Source organism: Triturus cristatus, chromosome 11 (genome assembly GCF_964204655.1).
Source record: "Triturus cristatus chromosome 11, aTriCri1.1, whole genome shotgun sequence".
Lineage (NCBI taxonomy): Eukaryota > Metazoa > Chordata > Amphibia > Caudata > Salamandridae > Triturus > Triturus cristatus.
The window spans coordinates 364358939-364378492 of NC_140594.1; positions in this window are offsets into that span (position 1 = coordinate 364358939).

Genomic DNA, 19554 nt, shown 5'->3' on the forward strand with positions numbered 1-19554 from the left:
AAAACACACATCCACTGCCGGATGTGTAATACTTTTTATTTTACTCTCTGGAAAGGGGACGAACATCACTTGCGAGTCACAGCGCGCTCCTGACAGAGCCCAATGCTGTGTTACACCCACCATTGCCTGCCGAGTGCCACACACCTCTGTATTGTATTCCACTAGCTAGTGCATATGCTATGACACTCTCTAGCCCATGTGCACTGTAACACCACCCCGTGAAAATGTCATGCCACACTTGTCTTCGCACGGGTTATATTGCCCCATCTAACGTGCCTTCCTCGATGCCTATGTTATAACGCACAGTGCTATGCCATACATATTACAATTTGGGATCCATATCTTTGTCACAGTGCATATGCAACGTTACACTCCCCAGCACATATTTTATATTACAACTTTAGAGACTAGTTAGGTTACACAACACTGCCCTGTGCATATTACACTCCAAGGCGCATATCGCATAGCACACGCTAGTGCCTGTGCTATCTCGCGCTCTCCAATGAATCTGTCATTGCGCACAATGTATTGCATATTATATTTCACGCCTGGTTCATCTTATATCACACTTTTTGGTGCATAGTTTATACCATACACTATATCTAGTTTTCATTTTCAATCGTGCTCTCAGGACTATGTTCTATATAACACTGTGTTCACCTACCCTTTTCACGGGCATTACATTTTGCGATAGGGGGTGGAGGGTCAGGGGGTGTTTTTGCCAAGTGAGCCCGGAGTCACAGTCACTAACGTCTTCTTCTTCCTGAATAAAAGTGAGATTATGCTGCATACTTGTTCATATTTTAAGTAGTTTGCACAGACAAAATGTTTTAAAAACAATAAAGTTTCTAATAACCGCCTTCTCTGAACAGTTAGCTTGCTGCCCCATCCCCCTCCTCCCTATCCTCTGTTGTGTGAATCCATGGACTAGCCTCCTCCCTCCTGCCATGCATGGTCTGATGTGCTGCCACTGCCCTCAATTTAGTATGATGTACCAGTCCACTCCTCCTGCCCTCCATTGCCCAATTCTATGCCCCATCATTGACCTCCTGCTTAAACTCTGTGCTTAGCTTGCTGCCCCTATTCTCCTTCCCCCTGCCCTCCGATGTCTTTGTGCATGCCCCTGCTCCATCCTTTTTGCCCACCATGTCCCATGGACCTGCCACTCCTATCTACTCTGAGTGTTCTGTTGAGCTGCCACTCCCCTCCCACCTGCCTAGCATTGTCAGATGACTGTAACCTGTCCCTGCCACCTCCACCCTGCCTGTCCACATGCCATGCCTCTATCCTCTTCCTCCTGTCCTACATGGTCCATTGTACTGCCACACCCTTCTGCCCTCCCTGGTCTGTTGTGCTGCAACTGCTCCTCCTGCCTGCCCCGTGTGGTCTGTTGTGAGGCCCCTTCCCCTGAACTTTCTTGTCTGTGCACAGGTCCTGACCCTCCCTTCTATCCTCCATCGTCCTTTGTGCATGCCCCTGCACCCTCCTTCTTGCCCATCATAGCCATTGTGCTGCCACTAACCCTCCCACTTGCCATGCATGGTATTCTGTGCTGCCATGGCCCCTCCCACCTTCCCTGTGTGGTCAGTTAGCTGCCCCTGACCCCCTCCCACCTTCCCTCCATGGTCTGTGTGTATGCCATCACAGTCTCACTGTTGCTCTTCATGTTGTGTCTTGCTTCTAGTGCCCATCCTGCCTGACCTCCATGGCCATCTTGCTGCTCCTGCCCTGCCCCCTTGCCCCCAGCCCTCTGTTTACATGTGCAGACCCCTACTCCCTCCCTCCTGGCTTGTCTGTTCCATTGTAATGCCCCTGATCCGTCCCTCCTGCCCTTTATGGTCTGTTATGCTGCAGCCTTCTCTCCTGTCTGTCCATTATGGTCAGCTAGCTACCATTGCCTCTTGCCCCTCTGTTCTCTGTTGTCCATGTGCATGGTCCTGTCCCCTCCCTCTTGCTTTCTATGGATTGTTGTGCTGCACTCCCGTCCTGCATGCCCTGTGTGGTGTATTGTGCTGCTGCAAACCCTGATGCCTGCCCTGTAGGGTCAGTTTGGTGCACCTCTCCATGTCCCTCCTGTCCTCTGTTATCCAAGTCCATGTCCCTATCCCATTTCCTTCCATGATCCAATGTACCATACTTGCGAACATTTTGAACTTGGTAAGAGGGAGATTTTGAAAAAAAACTGGGGTATTGATTTTCCCCTTTGAGTTACATTGAAAAAGAGGATATTGTAGACAGGAGACAGATCAAATAAAGCCCATTTGAGCTTAAAAACATTGGACGTTTCCTGGCTGAATCGGGTCTGTTGGCATGTATGGTTGTACTACCATTGCCTCTTCCTTCTGCCCACAATGGTCTATTACATTGCCACAGCCTTGAAGGAGGGTAGATTTTGTATCACAGGGGGCCCCTGGCCCGTTCTGTCCACACCTGAAGTATGAGACCCTTGTCCTTGCCCTGCCAGCCGCATTTGTAGGCCGTATTAAATTGACCAGCGGGTCCTGTGTTGCTATATAATTATCCTGAGACATCCTTACCACTCAGCCAGCATAAAACCCCTGTGTAGGCCCTTCTGTTCAATATGTAGGCCTCTTTGTTAAATTGACCATAGCTCTGCAATTTTAGTGTATAGCAGTCTGAAGGCAGGTCTGCGAGGCCTTCTGCTCCAAACTAGTAGCCCCCACCCTACCCGAGTGCTCCGTGCTCGGTATCAAAGTTCAACATCCCCCTGAAGCTGTCGACATACAGTAGGCTGCATCCTGGACTGGTACTTGCTTCCTGGGCAGGTTTCCCGCTTTTAAGGAAGTGGTAACCGCAGAGCGTCAAGTTAGGAGAACTGAGGAGATTTTATACATGAATATATTGAATTCCTGTACAATACCCATTATTTTCTGCTTGCTCTATGGAACTTACGATAAGCGATTGGCCTGAGAGACTGACCTTTTCACCCAGTCCATTGTCAGCATTAAGTGGGTAAATGACGAAATGTCTGGTAAAATCTGCAGACGAAGCTTTTGGGTAGCATACGTAGGTAGATGTAGCGTGCAAAGGAGCCCACAAAATGATATAAAAAGGGAGCACCCACAGATATCGACGGACAACCTCGCCGTCTGTATGTAGGTTAACAGGCTGTGCAGGTTTTCCCCAAGAACTGGGAGCTCTTGTCTTCCTTTGCTTAAAATGTCTTGCTCGGCTTTGCTTGAAGTATCTTATTCTATTTTACCTATATGAAATGTCATGTTATGTTTAACCATTGTTCTCTTTACTTTTGCATTTAAAAGATGTTGTATTGTAATTGCAGGAATGCTTGCTCTAAGAGTAAATGTGAATGTCCCTAGGTAACATTTTCCTTGGTGTAACTTGTTTCTCATGATGCATTTATAGATGTGTTTTCTCTCTCTCTCTGTCAGTCCATTAATTGAGATACAGAGAATATCATGACAGCTGTATGATTATCTGGATTCTGTATTTTGTACTTTAGGTCTCTATTCTGCGGTTTCTTTGAAGTTGCATCTTCTCATTAAACAGCCATTGTATTCTGCCTCCAATTCCATGTCTCATATGTCTGTTTTCTTCATTTTTGGAGCAAGCGTTCCTAGGCACCCCGGCTCAAATTAAGGTGCCCCTTTTGTCCCTGACTCACTCTCCTGCTCAGTTCTGTGGTGGCTCCCGGGGCTCTGGGGACCGCCCCTAGCTTCCTTGACCCGTAATAGATCTTCCCTCCAACAGCCTCTCTTGCAAGTCCTGTATTGTTGGTTTGTTGCCCCTGCCCCCCTTTCCACTGCCCTCCATAGTCTGTTGTGCTTCCACGGCCCTTCCTGCCTGCTCAGTGTGGTTAAATTGTTGCCTTTGCACCCTCCTACCTGCCTTCAATTTTCAGAGTCCGTGCCCCTGGCCTCTGCCTCTCAACAGTATCCTAATGAACAACTAGATTGCTAACATTCTATATTTATTACAAAAGTGTGGAGCGCCTGACATCATCTTGATGTAATCAAAACTGTAATACCTAGAGCATTCCTTTAGAAATTACATATATGAGAGGGTCTTATTGGCATCAAAATTATGGTTAGTGCTCTAAAAGACTAAAATAAGGACATATTTTCTGAGTTTTCAAATAGCGACAAAGCACTTTTAAATTATTTGTTATCTTTATGTTTTTTTATCTAGTTGACAACTTGATTAAATGTTGCACTTAGGGGAGAGGATGTGGTGTTACTTCCAGAACTGCAGACTTTGCAACTGGGGAACCAGGTTGAAGTTTCTGCTTCAGCTCGACATTCTGTGATTCTGGTCAAATCACTTAGTCTCCCCATGTCTACAACCAAAATGAATTTGTTCTTGTGTGATGTAACCAATGCTCATGTAAAGCACTCCAATACCTGACAAGTCTGCACTATATAACACTGCAAAAACACAAAATAATAAGTGTTTTGCACACTTCTGTCATTGGGCTATATTTGGGCTATATCTGGGTGATTTTGGGCTACATTTGGACTCTTTTGTCTCCGGTGGCCATCTTGGGAGATTTATTTGTTATGAAGTTTCCTAATTTCCTCATGTACTGCAGTCTCCTCAGTCGGAAATGCTTTCAGTTTTTTACTTTGATTCCATCATGAAGGTATTCAGATATGTCACACATTTGCCATGAATTCTGAATGTTAGCACTCTAGTTGCTCATTAGATCACTGTAGTAAAACTACTGCTCACCATGGAAGTCTGCTCCTGGTATTAAAAGTGCATGTTTCAGTCTGCATGTCAGAATTTTTTAATGAAATAGAAGAGGATTTGAGAAGTCACTCAAAATGTGCCCTCATTTTCTTTCTTCAGCATTAATCATAATTTCTATGGCAAAATGAACCCCCTCATTGTGTTCCTTTTTAAATTAAATGTTTTAAGTGTTACCAGTTTATTCCAATCAAGATGGCTTCAGGTGTGCCATACTTTTGTCATAATGAAGACAGTAAGTGCTCTAGTTGTTTTTAACAAAATTCTTGGACATTCTGTCATTGGGCTATACTTGGGCTACATCTGGGTGATATTTGGGCTACATTTGGGCTCTTTTGTCTCTGGTGGCCATCTTGGGAGACTTATTTGTTATGAAGTTTCCTAATTTCCTCATTTACTGCAGTCTCCTCAGTAGGAAATACTTTCAGTTTTTTACTTTGATTCCATCAAGAAGGCATTCAAATGTGTCCCACATTTGCCATAAAATCAGAATGTTAGCACTCTTTTTGCTCATTAGATCACTGTAGTAAAGCTACTGCTCACCAGGGAAAACTGCTGCTGGTATTGAAAGTGCATGTTTCAGTCTGCATGCCAGGATTTGAGAAGTCACTCAAAATGTGCCCTAATTTTTCTTTATGCAGCACTAATCATACTTTTTATGGAAAAATGAACCACCTCATTTTGTTCCTTTTTAAATTAAATGTTTTAAGAGTTACCACTTTAATCCAAGCAAGATGGCTTCAGGTGTGCCATACATTTATCATAAGTAGGACGGTTAGCGCTCTAGTAGTTCTTTGGAACACTCTGGAAAGCTGCAGTAGAACACAAAGGAATCAACTGACAGTCTCTGCCCTTGTTGGATGTACATGTTTTACTGAGAATGTCAGACTTCATTCTCACATGACTGAGAAAGATAATGTGAATTTACAGAAAATAAGCTCTCAGTTTAGCTTATAGATCACCTTCCAAACCTCTGTGGTAAAAGCATGAGAAAATATTTTTCTCTCAATCATGATATCCCAGCAGAAGGCTTTTTCACATGGTGAAATCACCTTAGAACATACCACAATTCCTAAAATGAGTATGGTACCATCAACAAATGATTTATAATGTAACTAAAGTCTTAAAATCTTCTATTAACTGCAATGCTTTTTAATGAGGTGCTATCATGTATATTGGTCCCAAGATGGCTGCCAACACTTCTTGGATGAAGTGCTGACAGCCAATCAGATCTCAGGATGAGATGTGTGGTTAGGCTCCGCCCACATATATATATTGATTTAAATGCTATTTTCTCAGGAACTACTGAACAGATTTACACCAGACCTACAAAAGGCACTTCCTTGACCTGAGGACTACCTCTCTGCCAAATTTCAAGTAACTCTGTTCAGCCGTTCGGGCTGTAGCTGTGTCTAAAGGTCCTATGGAAAAATGCATGGGAAAAACGCGTTTTGGGACCCCCCTTTTTTCTCAGCCCCCGCTTGACGAATCCCCCCGAGACTTTCAGGGTAGGAGCGGAGCGTAGCGCCCCACCTATTTTGATAATTTCGCGAGGATTCATCGACCGGCGCCAAAGTTATTCCAAATAGAATGTTGCGGATTTCCTATGGAAACAGGGTCCTAACTATAACTATCTACTGGCGACCGCCAGTAGATAATATATATATATATATATATATATATTAACAGAAAAAACCATAGGTTTCAGGCACGTTATAGTTAGGAATTAGCATTTAAAAAACCTCAGAAATTCACTGAAAAAACCATAGGTTTCAGGGGTGTTATAGTTAGCTGGACTTTTCACTTGTACAAAACCATTGAAATTCCCCCGTTATAGTTAGTTCAGCTAACTATAACTCGCGCGCCCGCAATGCACTGCTGATGACGTCACATATTACATCACTCATGACATGGTCAGTGACATCACTCATGACATCACTGATGACATCTCAAATGACATCACTGATGACATCACTGATGACATCATCCAGTGAATGTGTGTTATTCTGAAAATTAAATATGTTTTATATATGTATATCTCAAGGTCGATGGAAGAATAAATGGGTATATAAGTGTCTAAATGGATGATTTGTTTTTGAAAAATTGATTGTGTAACTGACTGATTAAGTGTATCATAGTGAATACATGGCTTAGTGAGTAATGTTTAAATATGTAAATATCTGTATCAGTCTCTCACTTTGTGTATAAGTGGCTGCATGGGTTGGTGAGTAGCTACATGGGTGTCTATATAGGTTATTAGTTGGTTTTTTGAGTATCAGTCTGAGTGTCTGCATGGTTCGGTGGGGGTATTACGTAGTGCATAGGTGCATGAATGAGTGACTCACTGTTTGTATGTGTTGAACACAGTATGTGTGCAGGACTGTATGGGTGGATGAGTGTGTGTATGGGTGTGTTAGTGAGTGAATGACTGTCTCAATAGTGTCTTTATGAGTAACTACATATGTTTTAAACTAGTATATGTGACTATTGGTGTATATATGTGAGTATATGTGAGAGTGAGAGATTGAAAGAGTTCCTGTATGAATAAGTATGTGTTTCTATAAGTGATTGTTTAAAAGACTAAGTATGTGTAAGTTTCCGTAGAAGTAAGTGTGGTGGTGTGTGTATAACTGTATATGCAAGTAAATGTATGTTTGATTCTTTATTAGCATGAGTGACTATGTGTGTGAGTAACTATGGATGAGTGGCATTGTGTAACAGGATGTATAGGTGTATGAGTACATATGATGAGTGAGTACATGTATGAGTGACTGTATTGGACTGTTGGTGAATGAGTGGATGTGTATGTGGATCTTAGAATTACTGAAGAGGTTGTTGTAACTGGTATTGGTATGTCCATTGTTTTGAAAATTTTAGTCTCTATTTTTGAATGTGTGTATCAAAGGTTATATTAGGGTGAGAGGAGGTCTGCCACTCTATCACAAGGATGATGTCATCAGTGATGTCATCAGTGATGTCATTTGAAATGTCATCAGTGATGTCATGAGTGATGTCACTGACCATGTCATGAGTGATGTAATATGTGACGTCATCAGCAGTGCATTGCGGGCGCGCGAGTTATAGTTAGCTGAACTAACTATAACGGGGGAATTTCAATGGTTTTGTACAAGTGAAAAGTCCAGCTAACTATAACACCCCTGAAACCTATGGTTTTTTCAGTGAATTTCTGAGGTTTTTTAAATGCTAATTCCTAACTATAACGTGCCTGAAACCTATGGTTTTTTCTGTTAATTTCAAAGGTTTTTTAAATGCTAATTTCTAACTATGCCTACAGAGATAGGACATGTGAAGAAAGAAGAAAAAATGCACAGAAAGAAACAAAAGAAGTGCAGAAAGAAGCAACAGAAGTCCTCAAATACGAAGATAAGTGCAGGAAGAAGGATAACGTGCAGAAAGAACAAAAAGAAGAGCAGAAAGAAGCCTTGTTGCAAAATCATCCTGTACCCTCAACTTTTTCAGACGGATACTGGTGGTAACTGAGTCTGACTAACCAGTCCTAGAGCCAGTGCTATGTTAAAAGACACTTAGAATACAGTGAAAACACCTACATACACTAGGGAACATTATGCGTTGGGGTCCCCCTGTGATTAGCCTTACCTCCTCTATAAGCCCCTAGTATATAATAGGGCATGGGGATTAAAACTACCTCTTAAAACAGGTCACAGGGCGTTTTTGCACACGTTAACTCAGGCCCCGTCCCCTCCTTTCACCATTGTGTAAACACGCCCTGTGTCCGTTTTTAGTTGGGAGATTAAGTTCATTTGAGTCCTGAGGGTCCCTAGGGTCCAACTAGCCCACTAGGTACCTCCAGTAAGTGCCACAGAGCTGCGTTGCAGAGAGGTGTAAAAAGTGGCACGGCCTGGACCACCTCTCTGCAATGCAGCTCAGTGGCGCTTACTGGAAGCACTTGGTGGGCTAGTTAGCCCCCAGGGGCCCTCAGTATTGAAGGGAAATTATATCCCCAATTTAAAACGTGCCATGGTGCGTGTTTGCACACGTCACCTCAGGCCCCGTCCCCTCCCTTCACCACTGTGTAAACGCGCCCTGTGGCTGTTCTAAGTTGAGAGATTAAGTCCCCTTGAATCCTAAGGGTCCCTAGGGTCACACTAGACCACTAGGTACCTCCAGTAAGCGCCACAGAGCTGCGTTGCAGAGAGGTGTAAAAAGGGGCTTGGCCTCAGAACACCTGTCTGCAGCGCAGCTCCCTGGCGCATACTGGAGATGCCTGTTGGGGGCGCGTTTGCAGAGTGCTGCATGGAGGGGGCATGGCCTCCGGCACGATGCCAGTCTTTTATTTATTTTATTTTTTTAAGAAGGGGGGCTGTGTGGTTCCCCTTCTTATTCTAATTTATTGGCCCTGATGACCCCATCCCCCAGGGCCTGTCTCCTAATTATATTTTTTTGACCCCAATCCCCAGGGCCGGCCACTGTTTTTTATTATTTTTAAAAAATATATATTTATAGACACACCTAGGACATGCTGGACAAACCGTACGTACCTATCACCATGACGATTTGCGTGATATTCATTAAAAGGCGACTATGCATGCAATTAATCCACGTGGAATGTATTTACACCACTAGTGAAGCTCTGACATGTCTGATGCTCTACCGTGCCTAATCCCGGTAGACACCCTTGTCGTTTATTTATACAAACATGGGTAGCTATTGACGGGCACATTTAATACACATGCACACCAAGCCATTCAAAGGGGATTCGACAAAAATTCGACCAAAACTATGCAAGAAACCCCCCTCACAGTTAATAAAACACACATCCACTGCCGGATGTGTAATACTTTTTATTTTACTCTCTGGAAAGGGGACGAACATCACTTGCGAGTCACAGCGCGCTCCTGACAGAGCCCAATGCTGTGTTACACCCACCATTGCCTGCCGAGTGCCACACACCTCTGTATTGTATTCCACTAGCTAGTGCATATGCTATGACACTCTCTAGCCCATGTGCACTGTAACACCACCCCGTGAAAATGTCATGCCACACTTGTCTTCGCACGGGTTATATTGCCCCATCTAACGTGCCTTCCTCGATGCCTATGTTATAACGCACAGTGCTATGCCATACATATTACAATTTGGGATCCATATCTTTGTCACAGTGCATATGCAACGTTACACTCCCCAGCACATATTTTATATTACAACTTTAGAGACTAGTTAGGTTACACAACACTGCCCTGTGCATATTACACTCCAAGGCGCATATCGCATAGCACACGCTAGTGCCTGTGCTATCTCGCGCTCTCCAATGAATCTGTCATTGCGCACAATGTATTGCATATTATATTTCACGCCTGGTTCATCTTATATCACACTTTTTGGTGCATAGTTTATACCATACACTATATCTAGTTTTCATTTTCAATCGTGCTCTCAGGACTATGTTCTATATAACACTGTGTTCACCTACCCTTTTCACGGGCATTACATTTTGCGATAGGGGGTGGAGGGTCAGGGGGTGTTTTTGCCAAGTGAGCCCGGAGTCACAGTCACTAACGTCTTCTTCTTCCTGAATAAAAGTGAGATTATGCTGCATACTTGTTCATATTTTAAGTAGTTTGCACAGACAAAATGTTTTAAAAACAATAAAGTTTCTAATAACCGCCTTCTCTGAACAGTTAGCTTGCTGCCCCATCCCCCTCCTCCCTATCCTCTGTTGTGTGAATCCATGGACTAGCCTCCTCCCTCCTGCCATGCATGGTCTGATGTGCTGCCACTGCCCTCAATTTAGTATGATGTACCAGTCCACTCCTCCTGCCCTCCATTGCCCAATTCTATGCCCCATCATTGACCTCCTGCTTAAACTCTGTGCTTAGCTTGCTGCCCCTATTCTCCTTCCCCCTGCCCTCCGATGTCTTTGTGCATGCCCCTGCTCCATCCTTTTTGCCCACCATGTCCCATGGACCTGCCACTCCTATCTACTCTGAGTGTTCTGTTGAGCTGCCACTCCCCTCCCACCTGCCTAGCATTGTCAGATGACTGTAACCTGTCCCTGCCACCTCCACCCTGCCTGTCCACATGCCATGCCTCTATCCTCTTCCTCCTGTCCTACATGGTCCATTTTACTGCCACACCCTTCTGCCCTCCCTGGTCTGTTGTGCTGCAACTGCTCCTCCTGCCTGCCCCGTGTGGTCTGTTGTGAGGCCCCTTCCCCTGAACTTTCTTGTCTGTGCACAGGTCCTGACCCTCCCTTCTATCCTCCATCGTCCTTTGTGCATGCCCCTGCACCCTCCTTCTTGCCCATCATAGCCATTGTGCTGCCACTAACCCTCCCACTTGCCATGCATGGTATTCTGTGCTGCCATGGCCCCTCCCACCTTCCCTGTGTGGTCAGTTAGCTGCCCCTGACCCCCTCCCACCTTCCCTCCATGGTCTGTGTGTATGCCATCACAGTCTCACTGTTGCTCTTCATGTTGTGTCTTGCTTCTAGTGCCCATCCTGCCTGACCTCCATGGCCATCTTGCTGCTCCTGCCCTGCCCCCTTGCCCCCAGCCCTCTGTTTACATGTGCAGACCCCTACTCCCTCCCTCCTGGCTTGTCTGTTCCATTGTAATGCCCCTGATCCGTCCCTCCTGCCCTTTATGGTCTGTTATGCTGCAGCCTTCTCTCCTGTCTGTCCATTATGGTCAGCTAGCTACCATTGCCTCTTGCCCCTCTGTTCTCTGTTGTCCATGTGCATGGTCCTGTCCCCTCCCTCTTGCTTTCTATGGATTGTTGTGCTGCACTCCCGTCCTGCATGCCCTGTGTGGTGTATTGTGCTGCTGCAAACCCTGATGCCTGCCCTGTAGGGTCAGTTTGGTGCACCTCTCCATGTCCCTCCTGTCCTCTGTTATCCAAGTCCATGTCCCTATCCCATTTCCTTCCATGATCCAATGTACCATACTTGCGAACATTTTGAACTTGGTAAGAGGGAGATTTTGAAAAAAAACTGGGGTATTGATTTTCCCCTTTGAGTTACATTGAAAAAGAGGATATTGTAGACAGGAGACAGATCAAATAAAGCCCATTTGAGCTTAAAAACATTGGACGTTTCCTGGCTGAATCGGGTCTGTTGGCATGTATGGTTGTACTACCATTGCCTCTTCCTTCTGCCCACAATGGTCTATTACATTGCCACAGCCTTGAAGGAGGGTAGATTTTGTATCACAGGGGGCCCCTGGCCCGTTCTGTCCACACCTGAAGTATGAGACCCTTGTCCTTGCCCTGCCAGCCGCATTTGTAGGCCGTATTAAATTGACCAGCGGGTCCTGTGTTGCTATATAATTATCCTGAGACATCCTTACCACTCAGCCAGCATAAAACCCCTGTGTAGGCCCTTCTGTTCAATATGTAGGCCTCTTTGTTAAATTGACCATAGCTCTGCAATTTTAGTGTATAGCAGTCTGAAGGCAGGTCTGCGAGGCCTTCTGCTCCAAACTAGTAGCCCCCACCCTACCCGAGTGCTCCGTGCTCGGTATCAAAGTTCAACATCCCCCTGAAGCTGTCGACATACAGTAGGCTGCATCCTGGACTGGTACTTGCTTCCTGGGCAGGTTTCCCGCTTTTAAGGAAGTGGTAACCGCAGAGCGTCAAGTTAGGAGAACTGAGGAGATTTTATACATGAATATATTGAATTCCTGTACAATACCCATTATTTTCTGCTTGCTCTATGGAACTTACGATAAGCGATTGGCCTGAGAGACTGACCTTTTCACCCAGTCCATTGTCAGCATTAAGTGGGTAAATGACGAAATGTCTGGTAAAATCTGCAGACGAAGCTTTTGGGTAGCATACGTAGGTAGATGTAGCGTGCAAAGGAGCCCACAAAATGATATAAAAAGGGAGCACCCACAGATATCGACGGACAACCTCGCCGTCTGTATGTAGGTTAACAGGCTGTGCAGGTTTTCCCCAAGAACTGGGAGCTCTTGTCTTCCTTTGCTTAAAATGTCTTGCTCGGCTTTGCTTGAAGTATCTTATTCTATTTTACCTATATGAAATGTCATGTTATGTTTAACCATTGTTCTCTTTACTTTTGCATTTAAAAGATGTTGTATTGTAATTGCAGGAATGCTTGCTCTAAGAGTAAATGTGAATGTCCCTAGGTAACATTTTCCTTGGTGTAACTTGTTTCTCATGATGCATTTATAGATGTGTTTTCTCTCTCTCTCTGTCAGTCCATTAATTGAGATACAGAGAATATCATGACAGCTGTATGATTATCTGGATTCTGTATTTTGTACTTTAGGTCTCTATTCTGCGGTTTCTTTGAAGTTGCATCTTCTCATTAAACAGCCATTGTATTCTGCCTCCAATTCCATGTCTCATATGTCTGTTTTCTTCATTTTTGGAGCAAGCGTTCCTAGGCACCCCGGCTCAAATTAAGGTGCCCCTTTTGTCCCTGACTCACTCTCCTGCTCAGTTCTGTGGTGGCTCCCGGGGCTCTGGGGACCGCCCCTAGCTTCCTTGACCCGTAATAGATCTTCCCTCCAACAGCCTCTCTTGCAAGTCCTGTATTGTTGGTTTGTTGCCCCTGCCCCCCTTTCCACTGCCCTCCATAGTCTGTTGTGCTTCCACGGCCCTTCCTGCCTGCTCAGTGTGGTTAAATTGTTGCCTTTGCACCCTCCTACCTGCCTTCAATTTTCAGAGTCCGTGCCCCTGGCCTCTGCCTCTCAACAGTATCCTAATGAACAACTAGATTGCTAACATTCTATATTTATTACAAAAGTGTGGAGCGCCTGACATCATCTTGATGTAATCAAAACTGTAATACCTAGAGCATTCCTTTAGAAATTACATATATGAGAGGGTCTTATTGGCATCAAAATTATGGTTAGTGCTCTAAAAGACTAAAATAAGGACATATTTTCTGAGTTTTCAAATAGCGACAAAGCACTTTTAAATTATTTGTTATCTTTATGTTTTTTTATCTAGTTGACAACTTGATTAAATGTTGCACTTAGGGGAGAGGATGTGGTGTTACTTCCAGAACTGCAGACTTTGCAACTGGGGAACCAGGTTGAAGTTTCTGCTTCAGCTCGACATTCTGTGATTCTGGTCAAATCACTTAGTCTCCCCATGTCTACAACCAAAATGAATTTGTTCTTGTGTGATGTAACCAATGCTCATGTAAAGCACTCCAATACCTGACAAGTCTGCACTATATAACACTGCAAAAACACAAAATAATAAGTGTTTTGCACACTTCTGTCATTGGGCTATATTTGGGCTATATCTGGGTGATTTTGGGCTACATTTGGGCTCTTTTGTCTCCGGTGGCCATCTTGGGAGATTTATTTGTTATGAAGTTTCCTAATTTCCTCATGTACTGCAGTCTCCTCAGTCGGAAATGCTTTCAGTTTTTTACTTTGATTCCATCATGAAGGTATTCAGATATGTCACACATTTGCCATGAATTCTGAATGTTAGCACTCTAGTTGCTCATTAGATCACTGTAGTAAAACTACTGCTCACCATGGAAGTCTGCTCCTGGTATTAAAAGTGCATGTTTCAGTCTGCATGTCAGAATTTTTTAATGAAATAGAAGAGGATTTGAGAAGTCACTCAAAATGTGCCCTCATTTTCTTTCTTCAGCATTAATCATAATTTCTATGGCAAAATGAACCCCCTCATTGTGTTCCTTTTTAAATTAAATGTTTTAAGTGTTACCAGTTTATTCCAATCAAGATGGCTTCAGGTGTGCCATACTTTTGTCATAATGAAGACAGTAAGTGCTCTAGTTGTTTTTAACAAAATTCTTGGACATTCTGTCATTGGGCTATACTTGGGCTACATCTGGGTGATATTTGGGCTACATTTGGGCTCTTTTGTCTCTGGTGGCCATCTTGGGAGACTTATTTGTTATGAAGTTTCCTAATTTCCTCATTTACTGCAGTCTCCTCAGTAGGAAATACTTTCAGTTTTTTACTTTGATTCCATCAAGAAGGCATTCAAATGTGTCCCACATTTGCCATAAAATCAGAATGTTAGCACTCTTTTTGCTCATTAGATCACTGTAGTAAAGCTACTGCTCACCAGGGAAAACTGCTGCTGGTATTGAAAGTGCATGTTTCAGTCTGCATGCCAGGATTTGAGAAGTCACTCAAAATGTGCCCTAATTTTTCTTTATGCAGCACTAATCATACTTTTTATGGAAAAATGAACCACCTCATTTTGTTCCTTTTTAAATTAAATGTTTTAAGAGTTACCACTTTAATCCAAGCAAGATGGCTTCAGGTGTGCCATACATTTATCATAAGTAGGACGGTTAGCGCTCTAGTAGTTCTTTGGAACACTCTGGAAAGCTGCAGTAGAACACAAAGGAATCAACTGACAGTCTCTGCCCTTGTTGGATGTACATGTTTTACTGAGAATGTCAGACTTCATTCTCACATGACTGAGAAAGATAATGTGAATTTACAGAAAATAAGCTCTCAGTTTAGCTTATAGATCACCTTCCAAACCTCTGTGGTAAAAGCATGAGAAAATATTTTTCTCTCAATCATGATATCCCAGCAGAAGGCTTTTTCACATGGTGAAATCACCTTAGAACATACCACAATTCCTAAAATGAGTATGGTACCATCAACAAATGATTTATAATGTAACTAAAGTCTTAAAATCTTCTATTAACTGCAATGCTTTTTAATGAGGTGCTATCATGTATATTGGTCCCAAGATGGCTGCCAACACTTCTTGGATGAAGTGCTGACAGCCAATCAGATCTCAGGATGAGATGTGTGGTTAGGCTCCGCCCACATATATATATTGATTTAAATGCTATTTTCTCAGGAACTACTGAACAGATTTACACCAGACCTACAAAAGGCACTTCCTTGACCTGAGGACTACCTCTCTGCCAAATTTCAAGTAACTCTGTTCAGCCGTTCGGGCTGTAGCTGTGTCTAAAGGTCCTATGGAAAAATGCATGGGAAAAACGCGTTTTGGGACCCCCCTTTTTTCTCAGCCCCCGCTTGACGAATCCCCCCGAGACTTTCAGGGTAGGAGCGGAGCGTAGCACCCCACCTATTTTGATAATTTCGCGAGGATTCATCGACCGGCGCCAAAGTTATTCCAAATAGAATGTTGCGGATTTCCTATGGAAACAGGGTCCTAACTATAACTATCTACTGGCGACCGCCAGTAGATAATATATATATATATATATATATGTATGTATATATGTATGTATGTATATATATATATATATATATATATATATATATATATATTACCTACTGGCGGTCGCCAGTAGGTAGTTATAGTTAGGACCCTCTTACCATAGGAAAACCGCAACATTCTATTTTGAATAACTTTGGCGCCGGTCGACGAATCCTCGCAAAATTTTCAAAATACCCTGAAAGTCTCGGGGGGATTCGTCAAGCGGGGGCTGAGATAAAAGGGGGGTCCCAAAACGCGTTTTTCCCATGCATTTTTCCATAGGACCTTTAGACACAGCTACAGCCCGAACGGCTGAACAGAGTTAAATGAAATTTGGCAGAGAGGTAGTCCTCAGGTCAAGGAAGTGCCTTTTGTAGGTTTGGTGTAAATCTGTTCTGTAGATTCTGAGAAAATAGCCTTTAAATCAATATATATTTCTGAGCCAGCTTACGGTGCGCTTACGGTGCGCTTACCGTACGCGTACGGTGACGTGCGCGAGCGCGATTCTGATTGGCTGTTAGATCTTAGTAAACATTCGAATCGGTCGAAACCAGGAAGCGGCGGCCGCCATTTTGTGTGTTTCACTCAGAAAAAAAAGGGTGATAACTTGAAAAGGGGGCAAGGAATAGAGTTACAGACCCCATAACATTTGAAAGGGGGTCAAAGAAGGACAGAAAAGTACAAAAAAAACATTTATTAATTTTAAAAAAAATCGCGGGGTACGCGTACGGTAAGCTTACGGTAAGCTTACCGTACGCGTACGGTAGAAAAAAAAAGAAAAAAGAAATGAAATGCAGATTTAAGTTTTTAGATATTAGGGGGCTCTAAAAAGAGCCGTTGTGTTTATGAAGTGATTTTTTAGTGGTACCTACAAGTAAGTACCGATGCAGAGTCTAAGGTTCAAGAGGAAGACTCTGTTCCCTTCAACAATGAAGTGTACACCATCTCCTCTATAAATGTCTTGCATGTCGTAACGCAAGTTGTTGTGGTAAATGGAACCCATACCATAGTCTCGGAGGAAAGCAGAAACAGATTTGTTGACGTGCTTTCTTGCTTTGTCAATCTGTGGACAGAAATGATTGGACCAGTTCCATTTTTGCCTTTGGCATATGTTAGAAAACACAAAGGCAGTTTTAGGGAAAAGTGAAAACAGTTGTGCAAAGGTCTCCTTCATAAGCATTTCCAGACCTACCCCAGTCAAAGTGCCTAGGTCATTGCCACCACAGTGCACTATTATGAGGTCAGGGTGTTGGATTTGCATGAAGGATTTCACCAATGGCATCAATTGGTGCCACTTTAACCCTCTCTGACCAATCCATTTAATGTCTACATTTGGCAAAGCAAGGTCTCTCACCATACCTGTTTTCTCTGCATACTTTTCACTCCAGAAGACATAGCTGTGCCCTACAATCCACACTGTGAACATTTTAACTGTTTGGCTGTTTGGCTGTTTCATACCATTCTACAATAAAAACTAGGCTGTATGTGTAAATTTATAGAAACATGTTTTGTATTGGTACAGAAAAATGTGTTACCAAAGAACAGTACTATGGATTTGCTGTTAGGTTTGAAAAGTCAAGCACTCTTGCACTTTGAAAATGAAACATTGTCTGCTGAACTTCTGACCTGACACCACACAGCAGTGTTCCATGAGCTGTTGCTATGGTAGCAGGCAGAAGTCAAGTTGGGGGAAGGGTACTAGGCAGAAGTCAAGTTGGGGAAAGGGTTGGTTTTCAACCAATAGAAATGTGTGATTACATTTGAAAAAAAGGGGGAAGCACTGAGATTTGAAATTAACATGTATATGTGTGGAAAAAGAGAGGGAAACATTGCCATTATCTGGTTCTGCTGAGAGGAGAGAGGTGTACAGAACAGAGATCCTGGCTCTGATAATCTGCTGTTTGAGTGCCACATTTCTTTCACAGCTAACTAATTTTAAAGGTGAGTTTAGAGTTTGAGAGGGGATGTATATGGTAAATTAAGAAATGAATAATAGAATTGGAATTCCTTTTGTTGAAGTTGTGTTTATCATTTTCTGTTTTGGGAGAAATTTAAATGTGAGGAACATGTAAAATAATATGGACTATGTTTTCACGATAAATTAAGGTGTACTGGTATAAATAAGGATACTTTAAGGGTTTGAGGTTGCACTCAGTAATGCAAATACATTCAGCATCAGTAAGGCTGGTTGCCCTTGCTGGAGTGTAGTCAGTCACCCAGGCTACACATGTTGCTGGTCTCAGAAAGCTGTTTGGTATTGCTCTGGTGATTTTACATTTGCATTAGATGGAAAGGGGGAGGTATTTTTTTCTGCAGAAGCAGACTCTTAGCACACAGCCAGCTGCATATCCTGTGGAATCATGCATAGTATTCACAACCGAGTGGGGTTTGAGGTTTCAGTCAGTAATGCAAATACATTCAGCATCACTAAGGCTGGTTGCCCTTGCTGGAGTGTAGTCAGTCACCCAGGTTACACATGTTGCTGGTCTGAAAATGTTGTTTGGACATGTGCTTTTTTAAGAATCTGAAAAGTGGATTCATAATGTGTCAGTCTGTAAAAGTACTTATCACTTGCCAAAAAAAAGAGTAGTAAGTGTGCTTTCAAATTGGCAAAGAAATTTCGTTTTGTGACTAATATGAAAACATGACTCTGTGTGCAAATAGGAATTACAGGCAGAGATTTATTGCGTATTGCTCTGGTGATTTTACATTTGCATTAGATGTAAAGGGGGAGCTATTTTTTTGTGCAGAAGCAGACTCTTAGCACACAGCCAGCTGCTTATCCTGTGGAATCATGCACAGTATTCACAACCGAGTGGGGTTTGAGGTTGCAGTCAGTAATGCAAATACATTCAGCATCACTAAGGCTGGTTGCCCTTGCTGGAGTGTAGTCAGTCACCCAGGTTACAGATTTTTCTGGTCTGAAAAAGCTGTTTGGACATGTGCTTTTTTAAGAATATGAAAAGTGGATTCAAAATGTGTCAGACTGTAAAAGTACTTATCACTTGCCAAAAAAAGAGTAGTAAGTGTGCTTTCAAAATGGCAAAGAAATTTCGTTTTTTGCCTAATTTCAAACCATGTCTCTGTGTGCACACAGGAATAGTTTTTAGATATTTAATTTGTGAAGGTGTTATTGTGATTTTCACTTGTAGGAAAGGGGTACTTAGTATTTTAAGATTTGAAAAGATCATAAAAAATGTAGTAATATATTTAAATAAAATAAAGAAATTGTTTTTTTTGTTTTTTTCAGGTATTGCTGAAGAGCAGTGAACAAAATTTAAGATGCCTACAAAATCCAGACAAAGGAAAAACCACAAAAAAATCTATATTTGAAGACAACTGGAGGACCTAAGTTAGCTGGAGATGCTCATGTTGGGAAAAAGAGAAAGTCTTCTGGTAAGCAGACAAAAGATTTTTTAAAGAACATCTTCAAAAAAAGGAAAAATCTACAAAATGTCTGTACTGGAAAGAATGTTTTAAATAGAAAAGAACAGGAAAAAATTGAGCATTTAGTTAATGCAAATATACCTTCAGAAACAATAAAGATTAATTTAAACAGAAAAACAGCGTTTAAAGAGATACGTAGAAAAATGTTTCAGAGAAGAGTTATGTCCAATTTGATAAAGGATGTGAAGAAATATCAGAAAA